General features: G+C 40.5%; 1 long non-coding RNA gene across 5 annotated transcripts; it reads right to left on the bottom strand.

The window, feature by feature from the left end:
• Positions 1–3,671: 3,671 nt before the first annotated feature.
• Positions 3,672–12,836, bottom strand: LOC144060974 (uncharacterized). Of its 5 annotated transcripts, none has more exons than XR_013296054.1 (4): positions 11,475–12,836; positions 8,993–10,909; positions 8,718–8,915; positions 3,672–7,937 (listed from the first exon to the last, which is right to left on the bottom strand). It is a non-coding gene; the product is annotated as an uncharacterized LOC144060974 (long non-coding RNA). The 5 variants fall into 5 exon arrangements; XR_013296056.1 differs by having other exon boundaries at positions 3,672–8,915; positions 8,993–9,241; positions 9,332–10,909; XR_013296055.1 differs by having other exon boundaries at positions 3,672–8,915; positions 11,475–11,744; positions 12,718–12,836.
• Positions 12,837–13,341: the final 505 nt, after the last annotated feature.

The following is a 13,341-nucleotide window of genomic DNA, read 5'->3' as shown; positions in this document are numbered from 1 at the left end:
CTGACAAAGTAGTATTTATTTTGGTCAGTGATAAAGTATTATGTTTTTTTCTGTTGATCAGCAGAAGAGCTTCACAATGCAAAACTAAAACTAAACAGAAATATACTGCAGGTATCGTGCGTCCAATTTCATGCTTTGCATGTGAAATGTGCATGATTCTCCTCTTCAGTGACGTCTCTGCATTTGGGGCCAGTGGGGCCCCACCAGATGGCGCTGTTGAGCACTATGCTGGCTCATAATTGGTCTTCTTTATAGCTGATAATTTCTTTAAAACTATATATTTTATCAAGAATAATAATATTCAAATAAATACCAATAATGTTTGTAAGGTCATTTCATTATAAACATGTATGTATAATACAAAGCCAAGTTCAATGGTCTAATTTTCTAAACAGGACTGAAATAAGGCTGGCCCATGAGCGCCTGTGTAAGTGGATGAGCCACTCAAATGTTACTGCGCATGTCCAAAGCTGCTCTCAATAGACAGCCATGGGGCCACATTAACTGGGCCCATCATCCAATTAAAATACAGGACTGATGTCACGTGACTTAAAGACCCAATCAACACACGCTCAGTTTTGACGGATGGCAGCCGCACTATACAGCAGTAAGCTAGATTGGTTTTCATCGGGAGCAAAAAGACTATACGTAATAGCAAACCAACAATATGAATGAAGTAGATTCGATGATGTCATCATCGCTCAAGAAAGCGAGGCAGAGCTGAAAAAACAAAGGGGAATAAACACTGCTGTAAGTTCCTTTTGGAGCAAACAAGATTTATTAAGTTAGTCATTTTAAAATTAAAAAAAGGTGCAAATATAAAAACTCAAAATGAGTATTATTTATTTACTTTTTTTGTTTACGATTATGCCAATTTTGTAATTGTGGAGTGTAATAATTGAATTTGTAATTTAATATTTTGGTTAATTGCACAGCCCTATTTTGAACCATTTGAAGGTTTTATTCATAGCCTTATTTTTTTAAGGCTACGAATAAATGGTAGGATACTTAATTTATAATGCGCCTTTCCACCGAATTGAGATCTTGAATTGAATTAGAATTTATTGTGTTTGCTGCTTGTAGATGTAAAGTGCCCACTGTTGTGCCCCACTCAACTTTATGCCAGAGACGCCACTAGTCCTCTCCTCTGTAGGTGACTTCAAATTGATTTTCCCCATCTTATCAGTGACTGCCTATATGGGAATACATCATGTTAGCACTTTTTTTAATGTTATGTTAAGGATTTATTGGATCAATAATGGGAAAGATACAATACCCTTGCTCTATCATTCTTAAAACCTTGTATATCAAGAAACATAATACATGCAAAGAAGGAACTAGATGTCATTTTCAGCTATGCTAAAGAGCCATTTCTACTAAAGGATGACGCCATTTTAATATCTTTGCCAAGAAGCTAAGTGAAAAGTACAATGAAAAGGTAATTAATTCTGTAACATTGCAGATTTTAATCACTGACTTGAAAGGTAACGTGAATGGAGAGAAGTGTTAAGTAGTGATTTTCTGTCCTCTCCTTCCTAAACAGAATGAGAGGAATGCATGTATTTAATTTAGTGGATAGGTCTGTTGAATAAGGTTCAAAAGAAATGCAGACACATTTTAAATTAGATGTGGGACCCTGTATTTCTCAACTACTTTTATCAGTAATTGCATGGCCCGCTTCTCAATCACACCACCATCTTGCTTAATCATGGAAAAATTGGACACGAAAAAAAGGTGCCCTTTTCCTTCAAAGAAATTAATTTATAAATAAGGAAGACATCTTGTAGGATATTTTTTCTTCACAGTTAACAGAGAACACCAATCATTTCAATCCCAGTTTTCCACATTCACTCCAAGGACAATCAGTATAGTTAAGGGGTAATGCTTGCAGGGTTTTTAAAGGCTGTTTGTTGATTACCCCCAAGTGATCCCCCACTCATCTCATTTCACATGCATACAAATAAATAAGCAAGAAATTCACTTTTATTCATGGATTTGGTATATGATGTTTGTGGAACCAAAGAGACCTATATAGTTGAGGCATATTTTCGGCTGGAGTTTATCCACGCAGCTCAATTGCAATTAAAAGAACGGTTTGGATGTTGTGAATTTCCTGTCCACTCAATGATCTACAGATGGGTCAACAAGTTCAGAACCCATGGGACTGTGCATAACTTCAATGGTAAAGACACTAACAGACAATAACACTCTGGACGACCAAAATCATCAAGGACACCGCACAACGTTGCTGCAGTCAGAGACTCTGTTGTCCGCAGCACAAGCAAGTTTGTGCGTCGGCGAAGTCAGGAGCTTGGAATCAACCGGGAGTCTGTGTTGAGAATTTTGATTGCAGATCTGTCTGTTAGTGTCTTTACCATTGAGGTTATGCACAGTCCCATGGGTTCTGAACTTGTTGACCCATCTGTAGAACATTGAGTGGACAGGAAATTCACAACATCCGAACCGTTCTTTGAATTGCAATTGAGCTGCATGGGTAGACTTCAGTCGAAAATATGCCATCCATCCATCATCTAGCGCTTATCCGGGGTTGGGTCGCAGGGGCAGCAGCTTTAGCAGGGAAGCCCAGGCTTCCCTCTCCCCAGCCACTACAACCAGCTCCTCCAGTGAGATCCCAAGGCATTCCCAGGCCAGCCGAGAGACATAGTCTCTCCAGCGTGTCCTGGGTCGTCCCCGGGGCCACCCGCCGGTGGGACATGCCCGGATCACCTCTCCAAGGAGGCGTCCAGGAGGCATCCGAACCAGATGCCCGAGCCACCTCAACTGGTTCCTCTCAATGCAAAGGAGTAACGGCTCGACACTGAGTCCCTCCCGGATGGCCGAGCTTCTCACCCTCTCTCTAAGGGAGAGCCGAAAATATGCCTCAACTATAAATCTCTTTTCCTCAGTACTCCATAGCATCTCGAAGGGCAAATTTTATAGACTCTCAGAACATTAACTCTTCTTGGTAAATCTGAAAAATAAAAATAATTGATTAATTATTTCTAAAGTTATTCAAGTTTAGGTGATGACCGTTTTTTTTTGTGTCACCCTTTTTTTTTTTTTACTCGTCATTCTTTTAGGTTTGCATATGGCATTGCCAGTGTACGAATGGACCCCTGCGGTGTTACCATAGCAACTCATGCAGACAGATCAGAACAGAGTCCATACATCAGTATGGACGCAACAAATCCGATCTGGTCACTTACAAATGACAGTGCAGACAATATATTTATTTTCACTTTACTGGGACTTTCAACGACTGATCTTTCGGAAAAAATAAAAATAAAAACACCACTCATCTAAAGGCCTTATAAAGTGAATTTATTGATTTGTTTCTAAATACGTTATACATACTTAGTGGATTCTGTTCATAATTATGGACAAAGAGTGACACACTTGGGTGTCTGGCATGAATTGCCCCACGCCACACCATATGAGAACTTGACGTGCCCAGTTAGCAGATTGGGCAACGAGTCACGTGTCCTCCACAGTTGCAGTTTGCTAGCTAGCCATGCCATACACGATGACCTCAGTGGCCTTGTGGTAGATTGTCTGCCCTGGATGCCCATCCTTCGTTTGCCAACAGAAACACAGCCAGAGGTTGATTGACTTTGTGAAGAGCTGCGTTGATGGAGAGCTGGAAATCAACAGCAACATCTGCCCCTACAGTGAGCAATTTACTAAAGATACTGTAATTTACAATATTCAGTAATCACATTATATCCCTGGAAGTGTCTGTAACTTGACTTGTGTGCTTATTTTATGATTATAGTCAGGGTTGTACATGCGGATTAGAAATATTAAATTGAATACCAGATTCAAGTGTGTCACTGTGCGTTTGTGTACCAAGCATTTTATTATTTATTTATCTATTTAAAATATGAGCATAGCAGTGGGCGGGGCTTGAGGTGCAGTGTTAACTTTCTGAGTAAATATGCAATGGTGAGGTTTTCATGAACTTTTTAGGCTTACTAAAGTTGCATTAGCTACACCAGTTAGGTAGTGTGTCTTGTTAAAGAAGTTCCTCTGCACTTAAACTGGCCAAAATGCACACAAGAACAAGAGTGGCAGCCATTTGAGCATCATAAGAATACTAAATATTGAGTTTAAAAGGGCAAAATCTCTTGATAAGAGAAAAACAAAAAAATAGCACACAATTTGTCACTCAGCATGGAAACAGGAGACTTGTGCTAATACAGGGGTGTTCAGCTCAGGTCCTTGAGGGCCTCTATGCTGTATCCTTTTTTAGATGTTTCCCTCCTCCTACACACCTGATTCAAATGATCAGCTCATCAGCAAGCTCTGCAGAAGCCTCATAAGGATCTTGATTATTTTAATTCCGTAGCGAACGTGCCCACAGCTTTTGGGAGTGGAGACAATGGTGTGATTTTTCATGATTTTGAATCCCAATTGTATATTCATGCCAATTTTTTTTTTTATAAATTATTCAATTCTTGAATATTTGTTAACAACAGTCTTCTCTGTGTTGCATCAAATTACCAAGACATGTATTTTTGCTTTAATATCTTCTGTCCAAAGATTCACTTGACTTATATCTAATAGACACCAATTCCATTGTAGTATACAAGGATTGAACAGGTTCCCCTGTTGGTCTGTTATAGGGAATGAGTGTAATAATGTTTCCATAGAAACTGATATTAAGCAAGTCTGGGAGCAAGCTGTCTTTCCACGGCAATATCAATGTAACCTTACGAGCATAATAGCACAAGTAGGGAGGCATAGCTGTTTTGATTAAGATAGGGAAGAAAAGGGAAAGAAAAAAAAAGGTTTCAAGTTGCTTCTACCCCTTTCTTATGATTGCCTTTTTGTAACAAGTGGTTTGTGTCATCTTGAGAAGAGACTTCATACCTTTTATTATTATTATTATTTGCAATTAATAGCCAAACTTATTTTGAAAGAGAGCAGTTGCTTTCTTTAATATACTTGTTTCTTGTAATTTCGCAGATTTCAGTTTTTTTCCCCTAGTATCTATTGGATATTTTTGGTTGGAATGCATACAAGAAAAATATACAGCAGAGCAAAGACTAAAACCAAAACTGCAACGTGTGCATATTGCAATCAATCTTCCACATACATGAAGGTGTGACTTTCAATTTAGATTTTGATAATTTGTCAACAAAACTTAAGTGGCAGTGTACATCAGAGCATCTATCAAAAGTGCACTGTTATATTGACAACATGACTAAGCAAGTCTTATCCATCCACAATGACATAAGTATGTGTTGTCCAGATGGCGCTGACATGTTTACAAATATTACCTTTTGAGTGATGTACTACGGATTTTGGGAACAAAAAATGTCTTTTGCAGGGGAACCATGATGTTTTGCTATTTCTACAAATTGTTTTGAGAAACACACTTACTGCTTTGCATATTTAAATTCTGTTCTGAGAAATGTACCAAAGTGACTGAGAAAAACTGAAAAAGCATCCATATTGACTCAATGAGCAAAATCGCTATTGTAAGACAATAATTGACAAGTATATGGCATATACAGTACATGGATTATTATTATAAATGTAGCATACAGTATGTCACCAAGTTATGCTGCTGAGTGAGTTAGGTTATTTCCTGTCTTTTGGGCTGCCAATATGTTTTATTTTGAAATACAAAAGAAAGGAGTTACATATAAAATCCTCTTACACGAACAATTGAAATAAAGCTCATGAACACTATCTTACATGTTAGATAGCACACATCACACTGAAATGTGTTTACTCACTACACTGTATTGCGCTTATAGACTATTATACAGGTACTACTAAAATGTTGTCATACATACAAGTGAAACCCTCTCACACCCACTAGTGAAATGCTCTCACATGCAGCAGTGAAATACTCTTTCACAAGTTAGTGCAACACACCACTGAAAATAGTCTCATACATACTACTGAAATGCTTTCATCCACACAGGTGATTTTTTCAAATGTATTTATTTTAATTCATGCCACTGATTTGACGGACGGGCAGATAGATAGATAGATAGATAGATAGATTTCACCACCACATTGAAAAAGGAAATCTCTTTTCCTCAGTGCATCAGTCAGTTTGTCATCAGGTGCCTCATAGGAGAACTGTCTCTTAGCTTTTAGCAGTCTCTTCTGCTTAAGAACAGCTTTCACATTAATCTCTTCACACATTTCTTTGGCAGACACTTGGGCAGAAGCAAATCCAGTGTCTCTGTAACTCACAAGAGAGGCTTCATTCTTCCTCGGAAGGCCAACTGCAACATCCATCTGCATTGTCTCAGACTGTAGTAAGTTTTGACATTGTGGGTTTTTGTCAGGATCTCATACCATATCACAGAGAAATAGTATGATCCAATCAGCTAAAGACTTCCTCACTTTGTATGGTTGGATCTGTGATGTCTCTCACCTCCAAAAGTACATGTCTGACTTTTACAGCCTGGTATCTCACTGCCTCTACGCTCTTGATTTAACTTTCCCATCTTGCATCTGACCAGGATTTCAGAGTTGTGAGTACTTTTTTTTTTTTTTTTAAATAGACCATCTTTGAGTGGTGGCAGAAAGGAGGAAGCTCATTTACTTCCTGTCGTGGCCTCTAACCTGCAGTCAAACTTGGCCACTGGTGTGAAGATGGACAAACACAGACTATAAGGTAGTTTTATTTTCAGTTTTACTTACTTGTTGGAGAAATCTCAGGTAATTTTGTACACTTTACGAAGCCAAATTCAAATAGCATATTAGTTGTATGTCTTTGCGTATCATCTCAGCATAAAATATCCTGCTCAAGTTCCTTCCACGGTGCCTCGCAAATCAACCCTTCTAAAGTTACTGCTTGTGGGCACAACTAAACCTGGAAGCGAGACGTTTTGAGAATTATTTCTATAAGAAAGAAGATGGCCAGTAAAGCTGACTCATTTTCATAGTTTTGGTTAATTGTTATATTTTACAGAAGACAATTCAAGGATCAAAGAAACCTACCAGAATACTTTCTGTTTGATGATTTGACATTCATTTCAAGATTTTACTCAAGTAAATATCTGTTCCTGTCTTTGAAGGAAAAAAAGTAGAAGCAGAAGTAGAACAATTTCATTAATGCTCAACTTTCTGTTACTTGATCTGTATTTATTTGTTGTCATGGTTTCCCAAGAAACAATCTATATGGTATGTAGTCTGCCGAGTACAAATTGTCTTCCAAGAAAATTTAAAATTGCTCTCTTATCCCTATAAAGCCAAACGTATCATAAATACAAGACATTTTGAGCTCTCCATTTCATGAGTATATTATTCCCGCATTAAAACCCTGATGTATTTGATCTGACACATGCATTGCACGAATAATCCATTAGAGGGCAGTATCACCCAGCTGATGGCTATTCCAGCAACCTTGCCAGATCGCCCCAATTAAGAAAAGGGAGACACTGATATGTATTAATAGTGGGAAATGTTCTTTCAAATTTTTGGGAAATATTAATATGTTTGATATGTCTGTTTATTATTAGATTTTTGACAGTTATAAATGTACAAATTTTAAGCATTGTGACCGCCTGTATCAAACAAGACACAAATTAAGTGTCATAAGTGGAAGTTGATTTAAAATTTTTTGGGGGGAGTTCGTTTGTTCAAAAGGACCAATAAATACTCTATTTACAAAGAATCTGAATTTTCTCTCATAATTTTCATGAATTCAGGCTTTATAGGATTAAAGTCCTTAGTCATACTTTGTTACCGAGTGATTTTCCCAGTTTGTACTCATTACTATTATCGTGATGAGAGATTATACTTGAAAGGGTACAAAGGGGAGATGACGATAGGGTCCCATACCATAATCTAAAGCATAGCCCTATGGGAACAAACTTCTCAGCTCCGTACCTCATGAGGCCCCTTGTACTGACAGACAGCCAGGTGGTGGGCTGTGAGGGAGGAAGGTCTCATTAGCAGATGGCAGGAAAAACCTTGAAGCAGACAGCGACACTGTGAGATGTAGCAGCTGAATGGGCCAAAGTAGCTTTCATCATCACCACAAAGGAACAAATTGAATTATTATCCCTTGCATGCAGGTCTTACTAAAATGTATGTCGATGACACAATTGTGTCATTTTGTATTGGTAACTTGCCGGCATCTGGCTGTTTTTTCAGCATTTAATGTATTGAAAATGACTCACATATGTCCTCTGTTGACATTTCGCATTCTTTGAGTTATGTTGTGATGGCTACTTTGTGCTGTTATGCTGACATAATTTTTGTTTCACGACCTATTTATCTGACATTTGTCTTCCCATTCCAGATGGCTCCTACAAACACATGGTTTCCAAGTCTATTCTGGTTGTTCTCACTATTTAAAACTATTTCCAGGTGTCTCTGAAACTAGACAGTTTTGAAGGTTTGGTCTACTCTAATCTAATCAAAATGAGCCACTGCTCAGCCACCCGTTATAAACATAAATGCAGACATAATCACACAAAGCACTGTACCACCTAGCTTACAATTAAACTTGTTGATTAGTGTGCAGAACCGTGTCCACGTCAAGAACTTTGCTAATAAGAAACAAGCACTGTTAGATAACGCTAATCTGTGCATTCTACAAAACCCAATAAAGCTTTTCTAAACTTTTAGCTTTGACAGTGTTTCAGACACTGTAGTCAGTCAGTTGTTTGAATGTCTTCAAAGTAAAACAAATGTATCCATGTTTATTAGTTATTAACAAACTAATTCAACAGCTTAATAATAACTACCTGGCTTATCAGGGTGGAGAGAGTGGAAGTCACGGACCACAGCAGGATCCAAGAGCGGGGGACCCACTGACACTCCTCAGGACCGTACCACCTCCCAGTCAACGAGATATTGGACACCCCTACCCCTCTTTCTGGAGTCCAAAACGGACCTCACTGTGAAGACGGACTCACCATCGATCAGGCGTGGAGGAGGCACCTCTGGAGGAAACTTGTTTCAGTAAGGACACGTGGAACACTGGATGAACCTTCAATAACGGCGGGAGCTTGAGTCTCACGGCAGCAGGGTTTATGACAGCATCCACCTCAAATGGTCCAATGAAGCGTGGATCCAACTTTAGTAGTCCCTGCCAAATGTAGGTCCTTAGAGGAAAGCCAAACCATCTGACCAGGTGTATACTGGGGAGCTGGAATTCTGCGACGATCTGCCAACTCCGAGCCGCTGTTCTGGACAGTGCTGCCCGGGTGTCCCACCAGATCCGATGGGCACGCCGAAGGTGAACTGAGGGGATGGCGAGAGCGCTCTCCTGGGAAGGGAACACAGGTGCTGATAGCCATAAGCAGTCTTAAAAGGTGACATACCTGTGGCTGAACTGATGAGAGAATTGTGTGCATACTCCACCCAGGAGAGGCGAAATGACCAGGATGATGATGACAGACGCAACGGCGAGCAGCTCCTAAGTCCTGGTTGACCCGCTCTGTCTGGCCATTAGACTGAGGGTGGTACCCAGACGAAAGACTCGCTGTGGCACCAATTGCCTTGCAGAAAGCCCTCCAAACAGAGTCCGATGGGCTGCAGTGAATCCGGAAGACGTGGTCGATAAGCAGGTTAGCAGTTTCCAGTTAAGAAGGCAACTTCGAGCGAGGGATGAAGTGTGCCATTTTGGAGAACCGGTCAACAACACTAAGAACCACCACAGTCTTTCCTCGGGACATGAGAAGACCGGTGACAAAGTCCAGTGCAACCATGGGCAAGACATAATGTGCAATGGATGTAGAAGAATATCTTGTTGCGAGCGCAAACAGAACATGCTGCGACATATTCCTGAATGTCCTTATTAACCCCAGGCTACCAGAACTTCTAGGAAACATGTGCGGTTTATGCCAGAAATGGCAAGCGACTTTAGACTCTTGTCCCCATTGCAAAACTTCACTCCTTCGCTACTGTGGCACAAACAGCTTGCCAGTTGGACATCCCTCAGGCACACAAATGTCTTTCATGGCGTGGGTCACCCTTTTTTCCACAGGTACAAATTGTCTCAGGGGTGGTGTCCACCTCATCCAAACTGAAATTGCTCGACAGTGCATCAGGTTTGATGTTGCGGGAAGCCGGGCGGTAGGTAATTGTGAAGTTGAAGCGGGTCAGGAACAGGGCCCAACATCCTTGATGAGGATTCAGTCTTCGGGCTGCTCGGATATAGGCCAGGTTCTTGTGGTCAGTGTTGACATTTAACATTTTCAATTTATATTTTTACTGTTTTTGAATTTACTTATAAGTATATAGATGCCATATAACTGTGTAGTTAAATGAATAACACTGTGATAATGTTTTTGTGAAATATATTGGAATCTCTCACTCCCTTCCAGCTCTTGAGATAAGAATGTGTATGTTTTAACAGTGGTCAAGTTCTCATGTCATTAGTCATTTGGTCGTAAAAACTGAAGGTCCAAGGTCAAAGCCTGTCTACATAATTTCTCCGAGGCTGGTGGGGAGCTGAGATAATCGTATCAGTATCATGTGTCTGCTTATTAAGAACACTAATTCTTTGTCAAGTCTAAGGGCGGGAGTATTCTTTTTACAAGTATAAAGCAACTGTATGTTTTCATATTCGTCACACACTGGTAGCTTATCACCTTTGAATGTAAGCTATTCTCCTGTGTCTTTAAGAGCTCTTAAATAAACTTTTTCATACGATCTCAATTCTGCAATTTATTTGAACTCGCAAAAGATTACACTTAATAAAGTAATCAAATAATGCCTTCAGTCAGGAAACACCACGAGAGGCTCAGCTGCACCCTCTAGGCAGTGCCTCCACTCCTGAAGTGCCAGAACAATGGCAAGCAGCTCCCTTTTACCAACATCATAGTTACGTTCCGCAGGACTGAGGCGACGCGAGAAGGTGCAGGGATGAACTGGTCGACTGGGGTCCTCTGTGACAAAACTGCCCCCTCTTCTGAATCCGAGATATCCACTTCTATAATAAAAGGTAGAGTTGGATCAGGGTGAGAAAGAACAGGTGCGTTGGTAAACAGACGTTTTAACTCAACAAACGCAGACTCGGCTTCTGGGATCCAACTGAAAGGTCTCTTGATGTGAGCCTTGTCAAAGGTTCTGCCTTACAACTAGGATTGCGGATGAATCACCTCTAGAAATTGGCGAACCCCAGGAACCTTTGCAAGTGCTTCCAATTTATGTTTGGATTGTAAATCTTAAGACAGGTTAGCCCCAGTACTACAGAGGCATAACAAAAAAAGTCTAGACTCTTGATGGATACCGGACAAAACTAACCACAACAATTCGGTCTAACAAAAAGCCCATTCCCGTTGATTGTGCACTTCCTTGGCCTTGTCTAATTTGATGAGACCGCCCCCGAGTCTCTCAATGACCGAGAAGTCCACAAAACAGTCATCTGCGTCAGAGTCAACCAATGCTGTAACCTCAATGCTGGTGCTGGAAATAATTCCCGGGAGTTGAAGTCTTTTACTAGAAAGTATCGCCCTTTGTTGCTGTAGGAGCAGCATTCGCCTCGAGATACTCACAGTCTGTAGACAGACGTTGGGAGGTGGATGGGTGCAGAGGACGGGCTTTCGATCCACTTTGATAAAAGGAAACCAAATCCTGATGATTGTTCCTGGGGCGGACTTGCAGAACAGGTGGAAACCCGATGACCAGGTTGCCCGCAGTACAAACAGAGATGAGCCCTCATTCGCCGGGTGTATTCCTTGAGCTCAGCCTTCCTCCCCCTAGTAGCATGGTATCCACAGCAGGTGCACTGCCATCGCTCCCGGTGGCTGGCTCGTTCAGGTCTCCTTTCACAAAGTCGATTATCAAATCTAATAGCCAAGCTGATCAAGTCGTCCAAATTAGTCATCTCGTCTTGTACAGCCAGTTAGTCTTTAATCACGGGGCTTAACCCCCTGCGAAAAATACCGCAGAGGGCTGTGTCGTCAAAACCACTCTGCTGCAAAAATGCGAAAAGCACTCAGCAACTGAAAGTGTGTCTTGTAAAAAAAATCCAACAGGAGATTGCCTGCCTCTCTGCCTTTAACAGGGTTGTCGAACATTCTTTTAAATTCTTCGACAAAGGTAGAAAAGGCAGAACAAACCTCAGGATGCAGATTGCTGATTGCCATGGCCCATGCAGCTACCTTTTCAGTAAGCAAACTCATAATAAATGCAACTCGCGAACGCAAGTCTGTGGCTGTTGGTCAAAAACTAATGAACATTGATGGAGGAATTGACCACATGAACCAAGTTCCCATGTATATCATGACGGATGAGGAATGGATGGTTCGCCTGGAAAAGCTACCGGTTTGCAAGCAGAAAGGTGAGCGCAAACCTGTTCTAGGCGTTGGCAGAGGTTGTTAGTCAACACGTTAATGGCTGACATGACCTCTCGTAGGGAGCGATCATGTAGATTAACAAGCTCTTGTTGGCTTGACACAACCTGTAACACTTGCTCTGAGTTTGTTGAATCCATGTTATGGCAAAGTTATTCTGTTAGGCGTGCGCAAAAGCGCAGGTGAAGGATTCAAATGCAACTCAAATGGTGGACAAGGTTTACCGTTTTGAATGAACAAAAGGAGCTTGACGGATAACTGAACACTAACAAAAAGCGACATGACAAAAGGTCAACATGTACCTACAGAAAAACAAAATAACTAACGAAGGAAGGTGGGCGGAGTACCATGGGAGGAAGACTAACTACCAACTCAGATTAAGAATGAAAAACAAAAAGACCTACATAAGGTAAACAACCAGAACAATCACAGCAGTACTTACAATAAACAACAGAAGACAAAAAGTACTGTTGGCAGGAACTAGGAGATAACCGGTAAAAGCACGAGAGTAACAAAATGCTGAGGCAAGCAGCAAGAACAATAACTGGGCAATCTTCCTCTCGTGAGTCCTGTGTCTAAATAGCCTACTGATTAGAATTGCCTGCAGCTGAGACACAGGAACTCCGCCCACCGACACTCCAGGAAAAACAAAAATATGACAGGAAACAAATGACCAGCAGAGGGCAGAACGAAACAAGAAATGACATGTGCAGGTGTGACTCATTCAAGTCTGAGGCTCACTGTAATTCCTGGAGTTTTTGCGAGACATAATAATACCATAAAAATCAATTTGGAAAATAATCACACTTTTCGTGCTTGTGAATATTTCCATAGTAGATATGTTGAAGTGTTACCAATGTACATTCTTTTAGTAAATTTAATAAGCTAATTTTGTTCTCTTTGCTTTACAAATGTACTCAACTGTTCTAAAGGCTTTTAGGTATTGTGCTTGAGTTGCCTTGGGTCTGAAATATGCTATATAAATAGAGTTGACTCGCCTTTTTTTCTTTTCTTTTGAACAATCTTGAAAAAAATATTATGAATAGCATTATTAATGACAATTTCA

Source organism: Vanacampus margaritifer, chromosome 11 (genome assembly GCF_051991255.1).
Source record: "Vanacampus margaritifer isolate UIUO_Vmar chromosome 11, RoL_Vmar_1.0, whole genome shotgun sequence".
Lineage (NCBI taxonomy): Eukaryota > Metazoa > Chordata > Actinopteri > Syngnathiformes > Syngnathidae > Vanacampus > Vanacampus margaritifer.
Note: the sequence above shows the minus strand (reverse complement) of the source record. Positions and strands in the feature narration are given on the sequence as shown.